Source organism: Gorilla gorilla, chromosome 22 (genome assembly GCF_029281585.2).
Source record: "Gorilla gorilla gorilla isolate KB3781 chromosome 22, NHGRI_mGorGor1-v2.1_pri, whole genome shotgun sequence".
Taxonomy (NCBI): domain Eukaryota; kingdom Metazoa; phylum Chordata; class Mammalia; order Primates; family Hominidae; genus Gorilla; species Gorilla gorilla.
The window spans coordinates 37633279-37655614 of NC_073246.2; the positions used below are offsets into that span (position 1 = coordinate 37633279).

The window sequence follows — 22336 nt, forward strand, 5'->3', positions numbered from 1 at the left end:
CCTTATCCCTGTCTTAGTCTGCTCTGGCTGCCATAGCAAATACTACAGACCCAATCGCTTAAACATCAGAGATTTATCTTCTCACAGTTCTGGAGGTCAGAAGTCTAAGAGCAGGTTCCTGGTAATGGCTCTCTTTCTGGCTTGTAAATGGCAAGTCCTCACCATGTCCTCACGTAACCTTTCCTCAGGGCCTGCCCACACAGACAGAAGGAGATCTCTGGTGTATCTTTCTCTTGTTTTTTTAACTGGTAACCAATTTATTAAAATAGTTGACTTAAGTATCTGCAATGGTGGCTTCAACCTCAAGTCCTCGCTCAATACTGATGGAAGTCATCCGTTCAACAATCTCAGAAGGGCTGTGCGAGTCAATGAGTGGCTTGTGGATTTTCATCTGGAAATGATCCCATATCTTAGAACCTTCACCTCAAGGAGTTTTTCTTGTAGTAATTCTCAAAGTCTTGGTAGGCATTCCAACTGGTCCTTTCACTTCTGGATTCTTTTCCTTTGCTCCTCTGTTCAAGTCAGCACACATTTCTCCAGAGATTTTATGTGGCAGCTCATTAGCGTGATTCGAATTCAGCAAATCACCACCTCCAGCTCCATGGGTGTTTTTCTGGGATCTTTAAAAGCCATGGCTGCAGTGCAGCTTCTTGACTGACTTGTTCGCTGGCGAGAGTGAACAGTGGTGAATCAGGAGCAAAAAGCTATTCTTTTTTTTTCCCATAGGTTACATGAGTAAGTTATTTAGTGGTGATTTGTGAGATTTTGATACACCCATCACCCAAGCAGTATACACTGCACTCAGTTTGTAGTTTTTTATCCCTCACCCCCTTCCCACCCTTTCCCCACTGAGTCCTCAAAGTCCACTGTGTCATTCTCATGCCTCTGCATGCTCATAGCTCAGCTCACACTTATGAGTGAGACCATAAGATGTTTGGTTTTCTGCTCCTGAGTTACTTCACTTTTAGTCTCTAATCTCACCCAGGTTGCAGCAAATGCCACTAATTCATTCCTTTTTATGGCTGAGTAATATTCTTTCTCCTCTTAGAAGACTACCAATCCTATCAGAGTAGGACCCCACCCTTATGACCGCATTAAACCTTAACCTCCTAAAAGCCCTACATCCAAACACAGTAATTCACAGCTTCAACACAGGAATTCTGAAGAACACAATTTGGTCCATAGCAACCCATACCCCAATTCCCTGATAGAAAACACATTACCTACATACAGAAGAAAAATGACTTTCCTTGAGTACTCTACAAATTAGTTTGTTTAGTGTTTTATTATAAAAGTTATTATTTGCAGTCTATCTTACTATAATTGCACTATGTTCCATTATTATTTTTTGATAAGTAGAAATGCAATATGTTTGCACGTACGTGTTTTAATTGGTAACTTATGAAACTAGTAATAGCTGGCTATTTTTTATCTAAATATGTCCATTTTATAGAGTTAAATCTAATATATGTGTGTAATTTATACATTGATCAACCAGATAAACTTGTAAATTAACTTTTATTTGCCATGTGCATTATTCGTTCCACAAAATTCTAACGAAAAGGGTTAAAAACAACCCACATGATTATGTAAACATCAAACTATATTTTATGAAACTACAGAAGTTTCACTGTTGCCATCAATCTGTGAGTCACAGCAGGAAAAGGAATTGATGGGCTGATAAGGGTCCACTTCACCTGCTTTTGAAGGAACCACACCTCTTTCCTTTCATGAATTATTAAAATCGAGATACAAAAGTTGCCATTCTGGAAATGGATGGATGCTGTTAGCTGTCATGTGACAAGTGAGGTTTTATTTATTTTTAGCTCACAGTTCCCTCTCACATACATACTGAGAGACTGAAAAAAATGCTGGGGATCATTAAACATGACTGGTTTTCTGGTATCTAACTACATCTTCAACGTTTACTAAGACTAAAATTTAATCTTTAATCTCAATTATATTACACATCATGAATAATGTGGACCTGAATTCCAGCTCCTGATTTCTTATGAAGTCAGTCTACAAAATAATCAAATTAATTTATACAAGTTACCCAGGAAAAATGGTTTGATGACTATGGTTACATCTCACTTGCTTAACTTATTCAGTGTTAAGCTTAATTTCCACAAGAGGTTGGAGCTACTAAGAGTTGTTTGTTAAGAAGCTGCGAAAAGAGCATACTTAGGTGTTTCCACACCAAACCAGACTGTGAGCCCCAGAAATGGACATGAGAGGCCTTACAAGACCTTCTTCTCCTTTACGGCCATTTCCTAAAACAAATATCAAAAGTCTGCATTACCCATGAGTTGAACCACCCTATGCATACAAAATGGCCACTCAGAAGGATTACGTAAAAGCTGCCATTCCTTTCTAATAGAAATGAGTTTGTGCACTGAAAGTCAGCAGTTCATCCACATTATATCCCAGGGGACTAATTTCTGCAGCTAGAGAACTGGAAAACCTCAGCATTCTTCAGGGAGTCCAGAAACGTTATCCTATAGCTCTCCCTGCACCATCCTATCCTCCTTGCCCACAGCCACTGACGAGTCAGTGATAAAAGATTCCATCTTCACCTCAACTTGGATTTCATTTTTACTCTCCACTCCCTTAGACTTGAGGTTCTAGAACATTCCTTGCTTTTCAGACTACCTTCAACTTGATCCGAGATTCAAACACCAGTTTCCCTGGTGTTTTTCTTTCTTATTCTCAGAAACATATTCTCTGCTAGACTATGTAACCATTAACTCCACACATCCTAAATTCTCTTACAAAAAAAAAAAAAAAAAAGAGACAGGGTCTCTGTTGCCCAGGCCGGACTTGAACCCAAGGCCCAAGCGATCATTCCACCTAAGCTTCCCAAGTAGCTGGAACTATAGGTGACTCCACACATTCTGAAGAGGAAGCTAGCATCCTCCCTACACAGCCCATTTTTGGTCCTATTATACTTCTACCTTTTTTATAAATGATAAACTGATAACGGCTTCAAGAAACAAGTAAACTTTGAAAGATTGCAAAGGAACCCTTCCCTTAACCCTCCTCCATCTCCCCTCCATACATTCACCTTATTTTCCAGAGCCTGCTCTCCTCAACTACCTCATTCCAATTTACCACGTTGGCTTCTGAAGAAAGCCAACGTTTGGAAGCCAATGTGTGGTAAATTGCTCATTGCTAACTGAGGTGTATTTAAGTTTGCATAGTGACAATTATGAGCAGTATTTCATACATTCTTAGCAGTCAGAGAAGCCTTCCTGCGAATGACCACCACTCTTCTACCTCTTTTTCCCCTCCTCTCCCACCCATGCACACATCCCTTTCTGTTTATGGAATTCATAAAAACATGTAGCAAGCTGAATCTAAAAAGTCCCTGGTCCCTCCTAAAGAAGTCTGTTATAAAGAGTGGAAGAAACAGCCAAAGAAGCTACTGCCAATGAAAAGAGAGACCTCAAACCTTAATATTGTTTCCCATTTCTTTGCTCAACACACTGGAAGAGATTTTATGGGTTTTGTTTTTCCAGTACAGTTGACTCTTGCACAATATGGGTATGAACTATGCAGGTTCATTTATACAGACTCTTTTTCAGTAAAAGTTACACTGATCATGCCTCCTCTCCTGACTCCCCTTCCACCTCCTCCATCTCTGCTGCCTCTGCCCCTCTTGAGACAGCAAGGCCAACCCCTCCACTTCCTCCTCCTCATCAGCCTACTCGACATGAACATGATGAAGATGAAGACCTTTATGATGATCCACTTCCACTCAGTGAATAGTAAATGTGTTTCATCCACCTTTTTCTTAATAACATTTTCTCTTCTCTAGCTTACTTTATTGTGAAAATGCAGTATATAATATATATGTAACATACAACATATGTGCTAATTGACTGTCTGTGTTATCAGCAAGGCTTCCAGCCAACAGTAGGCTATTGGTTAAGTTTTTGAGGAGAAGGCTATTGGTGAAGTTATACATGGATTTTCAACTGCATTGGTGGCGGGGTGGCGGGGGGGGGTCAGCATCCCTAATCACCACATTGTTCAAGGATCAAGTATAATTTCTTTGCTGTGCCCAAAATTTGAGAGGTACTTATAACTGCTGGTAGAATTTTTCCTGTGTAAAAATAGGTGGCATTTGTCTGAGAAAACCAAACCTGGGAAAGCATAGATTCAATCTGAATTTCAAAAGGGTGTGCTTTCCCATCTGTACACTAAAAGATTTCCCTGTAATTCCATTTGCTGGTGCCAGCACATTTTTCAAATTAAACTTGAGGAAGGAAGACAACACTTGTCCTTGAGAAGTTTATAGCAACAGAAGCACCATAATAGAAACTTCAGATAACTTAGAAAAATTAAACACCTCTAAACAGCACCCCAAAAAAGTTAGCCATTTTTAAGATATGAACATTTTATTTTTTCTTAATTACAGCATTGAATATCATAAGTAGATCAAGTGTGTTTGCTCCTGTTATTAAGAGCAAGAAAGGAAGATTGGCCAGGCATGGTGGCTCATGCCTGTAATCCCAACACTTTGGGAGGCCGAGACGGGTGGATCACTTGAGGTCGAGAGTTCAAGGCCAGCCTGACCAACATGGTGAAACCCCGTCTCTACTAAAAATACAAAAATTAGCTGGGCGTGGTGGCAGGCACCTGTAATCGCAGCTACTCGGGAGGCTGAGGCAGGAGAATCGCTTGAACCGGGGAGGTGGAGGTTGCAGTGAGCCAAGATCGCGCCATTGCACTCCAACCTGGGCCACAGAGTGAGACTTTGTCTCAGAAAAAAAAAAAAAAAAGATTATCCTTTTAGTGCTTGAAAGTGCTCTGCCCTTTAAAAAATATACCTTACAGAGACTAGAGACATATAACTAAATGCAATCTTAGACTGAGTCCTTATTGAAGGAAAAAAAGTGTTATAAGTACATTGTTGGGTCAATTAACAAAACTGGACTATGGACAGTAGATTAGAGTATTATATTGAGGCAAAATTTACCAAAGTTGATAAGCGTACTACAGCTGTGCAAAAGAATAAATATTCCTAGTCTTAGGAAATACACTCTGAGGGATTTAGGGGTAAAGGGCCATGGTGTACGCAACTTGCTTGCAAAGGAGACAAATATATTGTTTCTAGGTTATGCATACATGTATATGTGTATGTATGGAAAGAGAGAGCAAATGATAAAGCCAATGGAATAAAATGTCCACAACAGGTGATTCTGGATAAAGGGTATTTGTTGTGCTTCTCAATATTTTTACTATTGCAATTTTTCTGTAATTTGAAATGAGTTCCACACTAAAAGTTTAACAAATATACATCTTACAGTTTGAAATTATGTTTTAAAGAAAAGTTGGAAAGCGGAGAGACAAAAGGGGGAAAAAACAGGTAAAAAATTAATTTCGGGAAAATAATTATCCACACATCTAGGTGGCTTCTTCCCATCTTCTGAGACAGGTCAGCATCATAGATGCCTACTGTACTCCAGTCCTCAGCCTCATTCTTATCTCTCCAGTCTTCCTGATCAGGAAACAGCTTCAAAGGTCAGTCAGGTTGGCTCAAAAAATCCACAGACAAAATGGGTGAAAATGAGTATCTTGGAAATGGTGTGTTGCATCCTCTTGGTCCTGAGCACTCCGCCTCCTCGTGCTGCTCCTGGAGCCACCACTGAATCAGGCCAACACATTTCTTTTCTTTCATTTTTTTTTGTTTTGGTTTGGTTTGGTTTTTGGTTTTTGATTTTTGTTTTTTTTTTTTTTTTTGAGACGGAGACTTGCTCTGTTGCCCAGGCTGGAGTGCCATGGTGTGATCCTGGCTCACTGCAACCTCTGCCTCCCGAGTTCAAGTGATTCTCCTGCCTCAGCCTCCCAAGTCACCGGGCTAAAGGTGCCCACCACCACGCCTGGCTAATTGTTGTGTTTTTAGTAGAAACAAGGTTTACCAAGGCTGGTCTCGAACTCCTGACCTCGGGTGATCCGCCTGCTTCAGACTCCCAAAGTGCTGGAATTACAGGTGAGGCAAACACATTTCTATGCCAGACCTCTAGGGGGAACTCCTTGGGATTGATGCTCAAAGGCACGAAGCTTTGAATTTCTCTGTCAATGTTACAAAACTTAAAACCCCCTTCGAAATAGATGGCTACACTGCAGACCAAGGTACTAAACAATATTTTGTTATAACAATAATCATTAGTGATGTCAATTGAGAAAAATGACGACACAAGTCTCAATCATTTTAGGAAGTTTATTTGCCAAAGGTAAGAATGCGAGCCTGGGAGACAGGTCTATGCCTTTCTCCAAAGATGATTCTGAGGGCTCCAAATTTAAAGGGGAAAGGGCAGGATATTGCAAAGTACACAATTTTCACGTAAGAGGGGGCTAGGAAAAATTAGTCATTCGTGCCTTTGTCTGGCTCAATAAATCTGCATTTTTTTAATGTAAGATGACATAGACAAATAAGGCAGAGGAAAAAGGCAGGCAATCTGCATTTTACATAAGATAACATAGACAAAATGGGGCAGGGAAATAATCAGATAGGCATTTGGGTCAGTTGGGCAGGAGGATGGCTGCACCTGTAAAGATAAGCTATCAATTTGCATTGCCATGGTGAAATTTTAACAGAAACACCTTAGAGTAAAGATCTTGCAGCTCACCAGGAATTTACTTGTAGGCAAAATATGGGGGAGACATGTAGCTTTTCATCTTGTAGCCATCTTATTTAGGAATGAAAAACGGGGAGGCAGGTTTGGGTGACCCCGTTCCTAGCTCCACTTTTCCCTTTGGCTTAATGAGTTTGGGGTCCCAAGATTTAATTTCCTTTCACAATATCATTCTATTCTAAGCCACTGAAATGTGTTAACTCATTTAATCCTCACAACAACCTTGTAAGAGAAGTATATGATTACTTCCAGTTTATAATACAAATGAAGAAATCAAAGCCCAGACAGAATAAGTAACTTGCCCAAGGTCATGCAATTGGTAAGCCACTGAATTTGAACCCAGGAAATTTGACTTCAAAGACCACATTCTTAATTACCACACTCAACTTCTCAACTGCACCATCCTAAGACCCAGATATCAACCTTCATCTGTTAGCCAGTTAGAACAATTCAAATTATCCCGGTTAAGTGGCCTGGATGTCACTACAGATGCAATATTGCCTTTGTTTACAATCCCATTGTCTAAGCTTCATAAGGCAAACCCCTATTGAAAAGTCAAGTTTACTCCATTGTTGCTATTAAATTTCTAGGGCCATGTTCAGCATTTGTTCTTTTCACCCCCGTCAAATGAACTGGATAGACTAAGCAACTAATTGATTTTCTCCATAAAATCTTCAACAATTTTCTCATAACCCAAAATGATCTCTCCCCTCTAAATCCATTATGAATCATCAGGTGGTGTTCGGCTTCCATAACAATAGAAAATGTGCCATTTCCTTGCACATAATCCCTGGGTGGCAGGACCTAAGATTTGTTCAGTTGGCTTAGCTCATACTTCACATAGATTCTGATCAAGAAACCTATTTTCCCCTCTCTGGGAAGCAGGAGATCCATGGCTGGCTTTCATGGAAAACAAGCAACCACTTATCTCATAGGCTTTCTAGTCTCAAAAGAAAGCCCCACAGCTATAATAGGGAGGGTGCTGTAGTAGAGGTTATAGAAGTAGTAGTGGTAATAGTCTCATAGCACCAGTAATAGGAGTAGTGGCTAACATTTCACCAAGTATCAGGTCCGACTTTAAATACTTTACCTCATCACATCCCTATGATGTAAGTACTGTCGTATCCCATTTTATAAATGAGAAGGCTGAGGCACAAAATAAGGCAGGTATGTTGGCCCTTGGAAAGTCAGATTTTGCAGCCACCTTGTATTGGTCAGTAGTCTTACCACTGTAGCAAGCAACCCCACTTCTCAGTAGTGTCACCTTATGAAGATTTATGCCCCACTCATAGCACAGTCTGATGAGATACTCAGCAGCATCCTTCCACAAGGTGATTCAGAACCCCTGGACCCTCCCTCCTAGAGGCTCCAACATCCTCTGGTCTTTGGAGTTCTCTGTGGACCATGTCCAGTTGACAGAGAATAAGGAGGCCTGAAATATGGTCTCCTGTGTGATCAAGAGAAAAATGAACACATTGATGAACACGTGGCATGCTCTCAGAGCAATTATAGAAGCGTGGGTCCCTTAGGGACAGAGGATAGAGAGCAAGAGAAGAATGCTGGCCCCGACCACCTCTCCAGTGTGAATGCCACCTTCCCTCCCTCACCGTTCCCCAAGCAGAGAACCAACATTCACACAAATCGGATTATGACTTCTCGTGTTTTCAAGAACAGTCAGTCCTCTGAGTCTTCCAGGCCAGAGTCTCCCTCCACAACTAAACGCAGAAGTGGGGTGGAATAAAGGCCAGAGGTACGTGAACTTTCTCTGACTCACCTGGGCTTTGGCCGGAAATAAGCAAAGTGCTGATACCTGATGTAGCCGTGACCTGGGCAAGGTATTGTTTCACATGATCCTGTTCCTGAGTGCTTAGGCAAGGCTCGACCAGCCTGAGTCTCACTCTGGTTCCCACCACACCTTGTTTATTAAGTCACAAAACTTTCATGAAGTTAAGCCAGGCATAGCGGGGCTCATCTGACTATAGCTACAAGCCTCCAGAAGAGTGCTGGCACTAAGACAGACATTTGTCGAAGGGTGACTACCTCTCTGCTTGCCATTCAATTACGTCCTGTTTGTTATGAATTTTATTTGATTCCTCCATCAGAATTTCCTTTCCAATTATGGACAGTGAAGAGGTATCTTATCAAACATCAGATCCAGGACATTCAGACTTCCATGTGTCCAGAAGACAAACCCTCGTGTTGCCTTTAAAATACCTCTCCGCCAGGCACGGTGGCTCACACCTGTAATCCCAGCACTTTGGGAGGCCGAGGTGGGCAGATCACCTGAGGTCAGGAGTACGAGACCAGCCTGGCCAACTTGGTGAAACCCCGTCTCTACTAAAAATACAAAAATTAGCCAGGCGTGGTGGTGGGTGCCTGTAATCCCAGCTACTCAGGAGGCTGAGGCAGGAGAATCGCTTGAACCCTGGAGGTGGAGGGTGCAGTGAGCCGAGATCACACCATTGCACTCCAGCCTGGGCAAGAAGAGTGAGACTACATCTAAAATAAATAAATAAATAAAATACCTCTCAAAGATCTCAACTTTGCCTATTTTTATTGTTTCAGGAGACATGCATATAGTAATGCCACTATCCAAAGATATCTTCAATGATGTAGCATCATTAATTCAATGTTTTCTTTTTTTTAAAAAACTTTTGAGTCAACATAACTTTTTCCCTGACCATTTTGTTCCTTGATGTTCTTACCTTTACCTGGTGTCAAAACCCATCTGTGAGCACAGTTAGATAAGGCTTCTCATTGTTCTCAGGGTGCATAAAATCCCTCTCCCTCCCTTCCTTCTCTCCCTCTCCCTGGGCCTTTCTCTGGCTCTCTCTTTTTCTGCCTACCTCATCTCTACCCTTCCTCCTTCCAGAAGTTTTCAAATACAAATTGAGAAAGAAGAAAACTCCCCAAATAAAACTATACAAGCAAATCCATTCGGCATAATATCTGTGTCATTCTGTATGAAAATCATTAGGTAAGTGTGACCTGAGAGAATTAGAGAAAATAAATAGGAGCAACTAGAAACCAATGCACCTGGTATAACTGATAAAGAAAACATGAGACTTTTAGTGAAAGGAGTTAAATAAGACCACTGAAAGTTGATGTGATACGAACCACATCAGGACTAAGCACCTTTTAAATAAACTAATCCTGCACTTTAGGAAATCAAAACTACAGCTGGCAGTATCCAGTTCACATCACTGTGCTGAGTGCCTACCAAAATGAGGTTTTGTGTTCCCATGTATATCCCACTCACAATAGCTAAGATATGGAACCACCCTAAGTGTCTATCAACAGATGAATGGATAAAGAACTGGTGGTATATGTACAAAGTGGAACACTATTTGGCCATGAAAAAGAAAAAAATCCTGTCATTTGCAGTAACATGGATGGAACTGGAAGTCATTATGTTAAGTGAAATAACCCAGGCTCAGAAAGATGAATATTGCATGTTCTCACTCATAGGTGGGAGCTAAGAAAAGGGGAGCACATGGAGGTAGAGAGTGGAATGATAGATACCAGAGACTGGGAAGGGTGTGTGGGTGGGAGGCGGGGGCATGAAGAGGGGTAGGTTAATGGGTACAAACATACAGTTAGATAGAAGGAATAAGTGCTAGTGTTCCATAGCAGAGTAGGGTGGCTACAGTTAACAACAGTGTATTGTATATTTCAAAATAACTAGAAGGGAGAAGGAAAATGTTCCCAACACACAGAAATGAGAAATACTTGGGTGATGAATATATAAAAACCCTGACTTGATCATTTCACATTTATGCATGTCATAAAATTTCACATGCACCCCATAAATATGTACAAATATAATATATTGATAAAATAAAATGAGTGCTATGTTACACACTGGGGCTGAGGGCTAAATCAGAAGTGATCTCTGCCCTTGAGGAGGGAGTCAGACTAAGGGTTCCCCTACAAGATGGTCAACGTGATGACAGATGTGCAGGAAGAACAGAGGACTGGACTTCAATTCCTGGGGACAGGGACGGGATCTGGCATATGTAAGAGGAAACAGCCAACCTCAGGTGTAAGTAGAATACAAGAAAGAAATAATTAGCAGAAGGTTTGCCAAGATGTCACAGGGGAAGTATGTGGATAGAACAACGGCCGGGGGAACGGGGGAATGTGTGGAAGAAGAGTCTGGCCTGATGTAACTCAGAGGCCACACAAGAGGCAGGGAGCGGGCGAACTTTCACCTGCAGACTGTTCTAGAAAGCAGCACATCTGAGGTGTTCTTCACTCTCCTTGGTGATAACTTCCTCTAACCGAATGTAGAGGAGACCATGAGAAATGCTACCTAGGATGAAGTTCTGATTAACCAAGATAAACCATCTCTGGGAGAGTAGAAGTGGCAGAAATACAGAAGAAAGCTTCTACCATCACCTTGGAGTTTTACAGCCAGGCAGGAGAGTGAATTTGAAAAAGGCTAAAGAAAGCTCAGAAAAAAAATTACAGCCAGGTGTATGGCTCACGCCTGTAACCCCAGAACTTTAGGAGGCCGACACGGGCAGACCACTTGAGATCAGGAATTGGATACCAGCCTGGCCAACCATGGTGAAACCCCCCCTCTACTAAAAATACAAAAATTAGCTGGGTGTGGTGGCATGCACTTGTAATCCTTAGCTACTCGGGAGGCTAAGGCATGAGAGTTGCTTGAAACTGGGAGGCGGAGGTTGCAGGAAGCTGAGATAACACCACTGCACTCCAGCCTGGGTGACAGAGTGAGACTCCATCTCAAAAAAAAATAAATAAATAAAAAATAAAAAATAAGGCCAGGCACAGTGGCTGACGCCTGTAATCCCAGCACTTTGGGAGGCCAAGGCGGGTGGATCACAAGGTCAGGAGATCGAGACCATCCTGGCTAACACGGTGAAACCCCGTGTCTACTAAAAATTTTAAAAAATTAGCCAGGCGTGGTGGCGGGCGCCTGTAATCCCAGCTACTCGGGAGGCTAACACAGAAGAATGGCATGAACCCAGGGGCGGAGCTTGCAGTGAGCGCAGATCATGCCACTGCACTCCAGCCTGGGTGACAGAGCAAGACTCCGTCTCAAAGAAAAAAAAAATATTACATAGACTTCCATGGGCAAAGTCATGAGAAACGAAGACAATTCAAGAGAAATTCAAGGCTCCAGAAAAGTGAAATTGGTTGTAGTGATACAGTCAGAAATAATGCCTGTATGACTACTTAAAAGCATCTTGCATTAAAGACATTTTAGAAATTATTAATAGAAAAAGTTATAAAAATGAAATTAAAATCACTCATAATTTCATTAACCAGAAGCTTTTTCTCCAATAAATACACTTAAATTGGAAAATAGTATAAACAGTACATCCTACTTTTCTTTCACTTAGTGTAAGAGTATCTGCCATTAATTTAGCTTTCTTTGAAAAATGTGACTTTTCCAAAAAATAACAGATCTTGGCGAGGTTGTGGAAAAAACGGAACCTTATACACTGCTGTTGGTAATTTAAATTAGTTCAACCATTGTAGAAAGCAGTATGGTGATTCCTCAAAGAGCTAAAAGTGGAACTACCATTCAACCCAGCAATCCCATTACTGGGAATACACCCAGAGGAATATAAAGCATTCTACCATAAAGACACATGCATGCCAATGTTCACTGCAGCACTGTTCACAATAGCAAACGTGGAATCAACCTAAATGCCTGTCAATAACAGACTCGATAAAGAAAATGTGGTACATATCCACCATGGAATATTATGCAGACATAAAAAAGAATAAGATCATGTCTTTTGCAGGAACATGGATGGAGGTGGAGGCTATTATCCTTAGCAAACCAACACGGAACAGAAAAGCAAATACTGCATGTTCTCACTTATAAGTGGGAGCTAAATGACAAGAACTTGTGAATACAGAGAAGGAAATAACAGACACTGGGGTCTACTTGACGGGGAGGGTGTGATGAGGAACAGGAGCAGAAAAGATAACTATTGGGTACTGGGCTTAATACCTGGGTGACACAATAATATGTACAACCAACCCCCATGACACATGTTTACCTATGTAACAAACCTTCACATGTGCCCCCAAACCTAAAATCAAAATTAAAAAAGGAAATGTGTCTTTTCATAGCTGTGAATGGTGTCCATTATATGGATGTTAGACAATGATTTTAGCGCTTCCTTATTGCTAGAAAGAGGTCATTAATAATTTATTGACATGATAAATAACACCATGATGAACATCTTCAAGGCTTTTCCTATTCCTTCACAACAGGGTGGGCTCTTCCTCAGCTCCTATGTGAATATGGATTGCTGATGTTCTTACTTGGACTGCTGTGAAAATATTCCTGGCTAGCTAAGGCACTTGTCTAAGGAAAATACTACAGAGCTTACTTTTCAGTTATCTTGATAATAGAGGGAAAAGGAGATGAAAACAGGCGCTATTTCATCTACTTTCTGCTTGGCCTAAAAATGCATGGTAACAGTTCCAGAGAATTCCCAGACACTGTGGGTGGCTCTGAGGGGCTATTTTTACAATAACTAATTTTGTTCATTTTCTTTTGTGCCAATCAGAAGTTTGGCCAGTGAATCTTCCCCCACCCTCCTCATTCTAGTCTCTATAAAACAGACTACTTTTTCTTTATACATACCACACACATGGGAAGGGAGAAATACACAAGAGATGGAAATGCAACTAACTTTGTCCAGGCTCTGCAAGTTGTTCATGAAATTACAAAGCCAAGGGAAAAAATAAAAACACTATTGGAAGAGAAGCCAGAACTCTGAGCTGAAGCATTGGCTTGTGTGTTACAGCAGAAGCCTGCATGTGGTCGACGGTTAGAGAAGATAGTAGCCATGGGGTCAAGAGGACAGATGGGCATGGGCAATCCAGGAAGCCGAGCCTGTGGTCAGTGGCCTGTGGGGAAGCTGAGACTGTTTTTGTCCACAGTTGAGTAAGTTTGCTGTTAGAAGAAACTCCTTTGAGGCAGCTTGAGGCCTTCATGAAAAATGCAGCCTAACCTCTAAGGAATAATGTCTATAATGGGTCTCACGAAATCTGCAAAGAATTGTTGAGCATCTTTAAAGGCTGGTGTCCTGCACTGCCTGCCAAGGGTAAAGCCAGTGGACCTGTGTATCTCACAAATCTCAGAAACAGCTGATTCTTTAGAGCCTTGTTCAAATGAAAATACTCCCAGAGGTCTTGCGACTAGGCTGCATTGCTCACCACTCAGACGGGAGCCTTCCATGAGCAAAGGAGAGACACAACTGTACAGCTCCAGCTGCAAGGAACTGCATTTTTTCGAGAGCCAGATGTGTTTCTCCAGATAACACACTGTCCTCCCTACTGGAAGCTCCAGAGAACTCCAGGAGGAGAAGGAAGAAGAGGCTTTAAAAATGTCTAGCCATGCAGTGAGTCACCAAGCAGCTCTTCGCCTTGTTGTTCTCTCTTTCCTAATGTCAGGAAGGTCACCTCTGAACAGAAGAACACCTACCGGGGGCCCATGGAGGAGAGAGTGTCCTGGGGAGCGCAAGTAGGCTCCTGGCTGCAGCCGGGGAAGAGGAGGGCGGTGAAACGAACAGGCTCAAGTAGCAGCCTGCTCTTGGCAGGAGCTGCTGCTAATTTTCCTTGGCTGGCTCTCACTACCTGTCTGAAAGCAATGCAATGCAGGAAGGAAATTTTTCAAGAGATTAAACTATTATTGTTTCCTGTGTGGCTGTCTTCACTGGTGTATGAAAAAAAAAAAAAAGGCTTTAAGGGCACTTGAAAAGAGATTTGTCTGAATAGCAGGGTGGTTGTGATTCATCCCCCACCTCCAGTCTGGATTTGGCCAATTTCCTCAGGAAAGTGGTTGATTAGGACCCATGGATTTATCCGTGGCCTAAATATAAGATGTCATAAAGGTGATTAATGGTAAGCTCACCATCAGAGGGAGTTAAGAGTTTATAAAAGCTATTTTTAACAGGTTGGAAGGCGAAAAAAACTCATTTGTCCTGTTGCCAACATGCTTCAATGGTTAAAAACCTCTTTGTAGGCCCTGATAATTCATGCTACCAACTGTTAAAGGTCGTTGTATTTTCTGATTTTACAAGTTTGTTTGAAAAATTGATTCACTGTGTTTGGCTGTTTATATAAAAGCAATGAGGGGGAAGGAAAAGACCACGTTATTTCCACCATGATTAGCGATTGCTGCGCGTGGTGACACTTCAGTACAAGAGCCTTGTTTCTTCTTTCCACCCCGCCTCAGGGGAGAAAAGGGGCCTTTCTGTTTATGCTCCTACCACATAAATAGCAACTGATGGAGGGTGTCCTGAGACAGTTTTCAGAGCCCAAACAAAATTAGCCTGAGGTTCCCAAATCAGGGAAAATTGCAGTAGTTCAAAAAATGGAAGATGGCATTGATGGCTCCTAGCAGTGTCCAGTGTGGTTCCTTTGGGTCACGTCACCCAGAGATGCTCCAAAATGTTACTTCATTCTGACGGTAATTCCATAAACAAAGCATCCCTTTAAAATATGACATCTTCTTCCCAGTCACAAACTAATCACCTTTGTCTAAAGGAACATATCTGATCCACCTCTTCACAGGAAAGCTGAATTTCCTATAAAGTACCTACCAAATTATCTAAAATGTGCATTTAACATTGGCAGAAGAATATGGTCATACACTAATGAATAGTTGCCGAATACAAAAGGTTGTCACTGATGTCTGGATATTTGGATGTTTCATGGATGGAAGAAACATGAAGTCCATTCTTCAATACGTATGGCATGGAGTGGGATGTGGGGAAGGGCTAATTATTGAAATACAATCAATTGCTATCAACAATTTTGAGTTACTGGCAAAAACAGATAAAATACTTTTTTTTTTTTTTTTAAGAAACAGGGTTATGCTCCACCTCCCAGGCTGGAGTGCAGTGGCACAATCATCACACACTGCAGCCTCAAACTAGGGGGCTCAAGTGATCCTTTCACCTTGGCCTCCCAAAGTGCTGAGATTACAGGCATGAGCCACCATGCTAGAGAAGGTAAGATACTTTCTTATGATTCTTGCAATATTTTGAAAAATAACACCAATCAACATGATACAGTACAGGGTATTCCTTGATTCATTCATAAACATTATAGGACAGTCTAATGTGCCAAGTATACTCACGACTAGAGAGGCAAATATGAATAAGACTTCAATGAGCTCCACAGGAAGCCTGGCAGATAGAGAAGACTCTTACAACAGAGGGAGATAAGAGATATGATCATATGTATATATGCACTCCTTCCCTGGGAGTCAGAGAGGGGTAAAATTTTTTCTCCTAGATTGCCAAAAGTAGAGATAATAAGAGCAATAATAGCAAACTAGAAGCTTCCGTTTTAGGGTGCAACACAAAAGCTCCAGGAATGGCTTTTTCTGATATCTCATTGTCCTGAATTTACTCTGACCACCATACCTAGCTGCAAAGGAGGCGGGAAAATGCAGTTTCTCTCTGAGCAGCCATTACCACCTGAAGGATAGAGTTTCTATTACCAAAAGGAAGAAAGGAAAGACAACTGTGGGGAACAGGTAGCAGGTTGTGCACATGTCATTTTAAACTATTGCCATGTAGGAGTCGAAAAGGAACCATAACATCAGAAAACAGCCATCAGCACGACTGTTTCTGTTGAGTGTGCAAGGCATAAGGCCATGTACTCTACAGCCTGCAACAAAAGGTAAGGCATTTTCTCATTTTTTGCATTAAAATTGTTTATAATCATTTACTATTTTATAACATAAATATTTATAATAATGTTTCATTTATTTTCTCATCAAAAGAGAGAGCAGTACAAGCTGTATGAGTTTTGTTCAAAAAGTAGTAGAGAATTTAAGAGCAAGGAGAAGGAAAGGAGATGAAATAAGCTTTGAGTCAGCAGACTCATGGAAAGATAGCAAAAGCAAGGAAGATCATCCAAATCAGAGCTGGCTGCTGTGATGGGCTGTTTCCTCAGTCATCTGTGAGCCCTGTCAGAGGAGGTTGTGTTTTATTTATCTTTGTGTGCTGAGAGCCCAGTAGGGCTCATTTCCTGGCATTTGATTAATGCTAAAGTGAGGGAAAGAACACTTTATTGGCCTTTAAATAATGAATAGAATGCACTAAGGGCTATCACAGAAGAGCCATTTGACCTTGACCTTACAATCACAGGGTCTCAAATTTTAACTTTCAAGACACTTATATGACATATATAGATGACACACATAGTTGAAAGATGATGATATTCATCATATAACTTTGATTTCCTGTGTTATTACCAGGCCACACCACATGTTGTACACAATAAATTGGTTTTTATAAACCCTATAAATATCTTGTGCCCAACACCATTATCCTGAGTTAAACAGTTTGTCTTTAGGTTAAAAAGAATTTGTTTGGGTCAGGTGCAGTGGCTCACACCTGTTATCTCAACACATTGGGTGGATCACTTGAGATCAGGAGTCCAAGACCAGCCTGGCCAACATGGTGAAACCCCATATCTACTAAAACTACCAAAAATTACCCAGGCGTGGTGGTGGGCACCTGTAATTCCTGTTACTCGGAAGGCTGAAGCAGGAGAATTGTTTGAACCCAGGAGGCAGAGGTTGCAGTGAGCTGAGATCGTGCCACTGCACTCCAGCCTGGGTGACAGACAGAGACTCCATATCAAAAATAGTAATAATGTGTTTGTTAAAAGTAAACTCAGATAGTCCAGAATGCTTGAAAGGTTATTTTGGCTTTTTTTTCTTCATCTTTTTTAAAATTGGGCTTTTGTTTATTTCTTTATACCTAGGATCTCAGAAAAACTTGAAGTATCCCAGGCTTTTCTCAAGCTCTTTAACTATTCTAAGGTCATTCACTTCCTCTATACTCCTTTTTTTTTTTTTTTTTCCTTCAGACAGAGTTTCACTCTTGCTGCCCAGGCTGGAGTGCAATGGCGCTATCTCGGCTCACTGCAATCTCCGCCTCCTGGGTTCAAGCGATTCTCCTTCCTCAGCCTCCCAAGTAGCTGGGATTACAGGCATGTGCCATCATGCCCTGCTAATTTTTTTTGTATTTTAGTAGAGATGGGGTTTCACCATGTTGGCCAGGCTGGTCTCAAACTCCTGACCTCAAGTGATCCACCTGCCTCAGCCTCCCAAAGTGCTGGGATTACAGGCGTGAGCCACTGCACCAGGCCACATCATCTATACTCTTAAACGCAGGTGCCCTGAAAGCCCTCTCTTCATTTGTCCCATTTAGATTTGTGAACTGGGCTTCCCTCCCTTTCCCAGGTGAAGTCACTAGGTTCAGGCAATTCCCTGGCCCTTTCCATCCTTCATAATTGCTACTCTTAGGCTCAGTACTCTCACTGGGCCTCAAGATAGTCAGGCTGGGACCCTAGCTTCTGGCTCAAAATCAGGTAAACCAGGAAATAAAGAAAGTTTAGATGGACACAGTCCCCAGTTTCCTCCCTCCCCCAGGAGTGCCTATGTGGACATTACAGTGTTTGGGAGCACCTACAACACTCCCCATTCAAACTTGATAAATACACACTTAACTAAATCCAAATCCCAAATCTTATACAAAGAACTTAAATGCAAGCAATCTCTAAATGAATTTACTAAAAACATGTGATTTTTTGTTTCATCCTAACCCCCAGGGTTCATTCCTAATTAGAAAGGTCTATAAAAACAATACAATGACAGATGGGCACGGTGGCTCACACTTGTAATCCCAGCACTTTGGGAGGCCGAGGCGGGTGGATCACGAAGTCAAGAGATCGAGACCATCCTGGCCAACACAGTGAAACCCTGTCTCTACTAAAAATAAAAAAATTAGTTGGGCATGGTGGCGTGTGCCTGTAGTCCCAGCTACTCACGAGGCTGAGGCAGGAGAATCACTTGAACCCAGGAGGCGGAGGTTGCAGAGAGCTGAGATCGCGCCACTGCACTCCAGCCTGGGCGACAGAGTGAGACTCTGTCTCAAAAAAAGAAAAAAAAAAAAAAAGAAAAAACACAATGGCAAAACAATAATCCTTCTTCAAGCCTAAGTTTCACACATATCAGCAATATTGGCATAAGAAGCAGATTTTGTAAAACTGCAATTCAGTTTTACAAAATCTAGGCTCTCTCACCTTTCCCAACTATGCTTTTCCTCTCCATGACAATGTCTACGTCTGTGACTTCCGTGAACAACTGCTTAGATGCAGGGTTGACTTCCAGATCTTCAATTCCAGCCTCAACCTCTCTCCTGGGCCTGCAAGTCATATGCCACTGCCTGTGAGGAGTTGACACTTGGGTATCTCAAACTTGGGCACTTCAACCTCAGCCCATTCAAACCTATGCTCGTCAACTCACTCCAGACCTGCTCTTCCTTCAAGTTCTCCTGGTCAGTTAGAGACATTACCACCTTTCTTGGTGCTCCAGCTAAACATCAGGGCATCATTAACCCCATATCTGATCACCCTCCAAATCTCATTGATTCTGTCTCCTGTGTTCTCAAATCCACACACTGATATTACCTCATCCAGCCAACTCTGATTCCTCTTCTGCACAATAACTTTCTAACTGGTCCCTCTGCATCCATTCTTGTCCCTGAATTACCCATTCTTCCCTCTGCAGCCAAAAGTACTTAAATATCCTTTTCCTTATTCATTCAACAAATATTTATGAAGTATCTATCACAAGTTAGGGCACCATGCCAAGTACAGTATATAGTGGTGAGCAAAAGAGCTGTAGCTCCCATCTTCATGGAGTAGACATGAATCTGATTGTCATCTCTGTGCTTAGTATCTGCGGCTTGCAGAAGACAGAGAAGACAGCCCCCAAAGACGTCCACGTCCTCATGGAACGGGGGCACAAGCTAAAACATGCAAGCAGCCACCAAAAGCTGGAAAAGACAAGAAAAAGTATCCTCCTGTAGAGCTTCCTGAAAGAACACAGCACTGCCAACACCTTGATCCTAGCCCAGTGAGACCCAGTTTGGACTTAGACTCTCTAGAACTATGCTGTTTTAAGCCACAAAGTATATGATAATTAGGACAGCCATAGAAAACTAATATGTTGGTTTACTAATATTCATAGTATCAAAACAGCACAGTATCCTTCAATAGCTTCCCAGTGCCTTTGGGATAAAACAGAATCCTTAGCAAGGACGGCAAGGCTCTTGTGAACTGCCCTGACAGCCACAGCCTCACCTGGCCACTCTCATTTCCTCTGTCCACTGCCAGAAAGCTAAACTGCTTCCAGCTCTCAAAGGAGCTCTTCTTTCTGAGCCTGGAACAAACTCTTCCTACTTCCTGGAACACCCCCTCCCTTCCTCCCTGCTTTATCTGCTGCACACCTACTCCCAACTTCAACCTTCAAGTTAAAGACCCTCAGCCTGTTCATGTTAGAGGTGCCCATGCTCCCTTTACTTACCTGTTCACACCTGTCTCTGTATGTTTTAATGTCTCTAATCCCCACTTAATTAAAAACTAGAGGGCAGAGTCTAGGATTCTCTTATTCACCATTGTGAACGCCTACGATGGTGGGCACTCAACACAAATTTTCAAAATGTATGAATGCACCAATAAGGGACAAAAGGTAAGTTTCTCTATCATCTAAAGCATAGTTCCCATTGTGTACATCTGGCCACTTGTCACACTCAAACAGCTGCTTTATCATCCAAATCGTTTTGACATCTTAAATTTTGATTGCTTTACCTAAACACACACACACGCACACAAAAAAAACCCTCCACTGTTATGCATCTTCTTATTTTTTACACATTGCACTTTTGAGTTTTTATCTGGTGACATTTTCTCACCTTCTAGCATCACCTACAAGGTGCAGCTACACTTCCTGGGTCCCTGTATTCATTCATTCCAAGCAGATCACCAATCATCAAACACAATATGACCAGTCATGGGCAATATCTAAAATAGCCATTAGCCAATGGCCCCTCAGAATCACTTTACCCCTCTAGGAAGATGGCACTTCCAACCTCCCATGGCCAAGCGTTCACATGGAACGTCTGCTGTGGTGAAGAAAAGTGCATACAAGGAAGTGGACTCCTCCCATTGTGTCCACTCAGCACCTCCTCCAGTAGGGACCTCATCTCCTTTCTGAGGACTCTTCTCCCTTCCCCCACTACACCTGTGAATACAAGGTGAGGCACCTTTGTGGCCACATTTCAGGCCAACTATAACAGCTCCCTGGAAAATTTAAAACTGAGAAAGAGATGCTGCTCTCTCCCATTTCCAACAGTTTGCACCAAAGAAGCTAAAAGACGAAGCTAAAGTCCAGGAGGAAGTGAGAGAGGGAGGAATAAACCAAGGCAGAGAAGGAGAGGATTATTTCTGAGGTTCATTCCTGAGATTGGGAGTGACCCAATCTCATCCTTGGGTTCCATGAGGCAGCCCAACATCCATTTAGCACATTCTCCTTTTTGCCTTAGCTTTTTAAGTTGTGTTTTCATCACTTACAACTAACATGTTGTAAACCTTTGTAAACCCTCATAAACCACAGCAAAAAGTGAGTCCATCTATGGCTGTACAGAAGCTCACATCATATGCAAAGTGAACCATGTGCCAGGTAGCAGCATACTCTCTCTCAGAGAATGCAAGATCATCATTCATCCATCTTACTGTAGGAAGTGCAGACCTTACTACAAGAGACTCTGGCCCCACTTGGTGTTCCCAGTTCTTGACACCACAGCGAGAAAGAATCCAGGGATGAGTCAGAATGAATGAAAGGCAAGAGGCTTTTATTGCAAAGCGAAAGTACACACTCAACAGTGGGCGCGCAAGCGTTCTCAGGAGACTGAGTCATGCACAACACAGGTGGGGTTTCACATTTCTAATTTTACGAGTTCTTCTAATTAGAGGTGGAATATTCATGACATTTTCTAGGAAAAGGGTGGGGATTTTTTAGAATTGAGGTCCCACCCTTTTTTTGTTTGTTTGTTTGGAGTGCAGTGGCGCCATCTCGGCTCACAGCAACCTCTGCCTCCAGGATTCAAGTGATTCTTCTACCTCAGCCTCCTGAGTAGCTGGGATTAGAGGTGCATGCCACCACGTCTGGCTAATTTTTAATTTCTGTATTTTCAGTAGAGACGGGGTTTCATCAGGTTGGCCAGGCTGGTCTCGAACTCCTGACCTCAGGTGATCCGCCCTCCTCAGCCTCCCACAGTGCTGGGATTACAGGAGTGAGCCACCGTGCCCCGTCACCACCCATTTTTATACTAAATATGGGCATGCTCAGCCCTTGGTCATGTTCACTAGTGGGTGTGTGATTTAGTGTGGTAATGAGCGTATAATTAGGTATGAGGTAGGGCATACGGGCAAATCCAATGCCATGTTGGATCTAGCCAGGTTCAACCAGCTTAGCCCTCACCCTGTTTGTGAGGGTCTTATCAGCCCAAGCTCATCCTTGTCCTTGTAGCTAATTCTAACAGCTCCTTTCTTGCTGCTGTGTGAAATTGCTGCTTGATATTTTCCCGCTTCTCTGGTGACCACCCAGCATTCCTATTTTATGGGTGTTTCTTTAATTAGGAAGTGGAATAATCATTAGATATTCTGGAAAAAGAGGGAATTTCAGGGACCCCTGTTTACCAATCCCTTTCTCCCTTATTTGGATTTGCCTGGAAGAGACACGGACCTGTCACCCTGACCAGGGTTTTGGCCATTTTCTCTCCCTTATTTTGGGTTTTCTGTTATCCTGCAGCTTCTTTGGCTATTAGAAATGTGTTTCA

The 22336-nt window shown here is 42.1% G+C and overlaps 1 pseudogene; it reads right to left on the bottom strand.

Annotated features, from left to right (window-relative positions):
* Positions 1-274: 274 nt before the first annotated feature.
* Positions 275-762, bottom strand: LOC101126192 (small ribosomal subunit protein uS10-like; annotated as a pseudogene).
* Between the last annotated feature and the right edge of the window lie 21574 nt (positions 763-22336).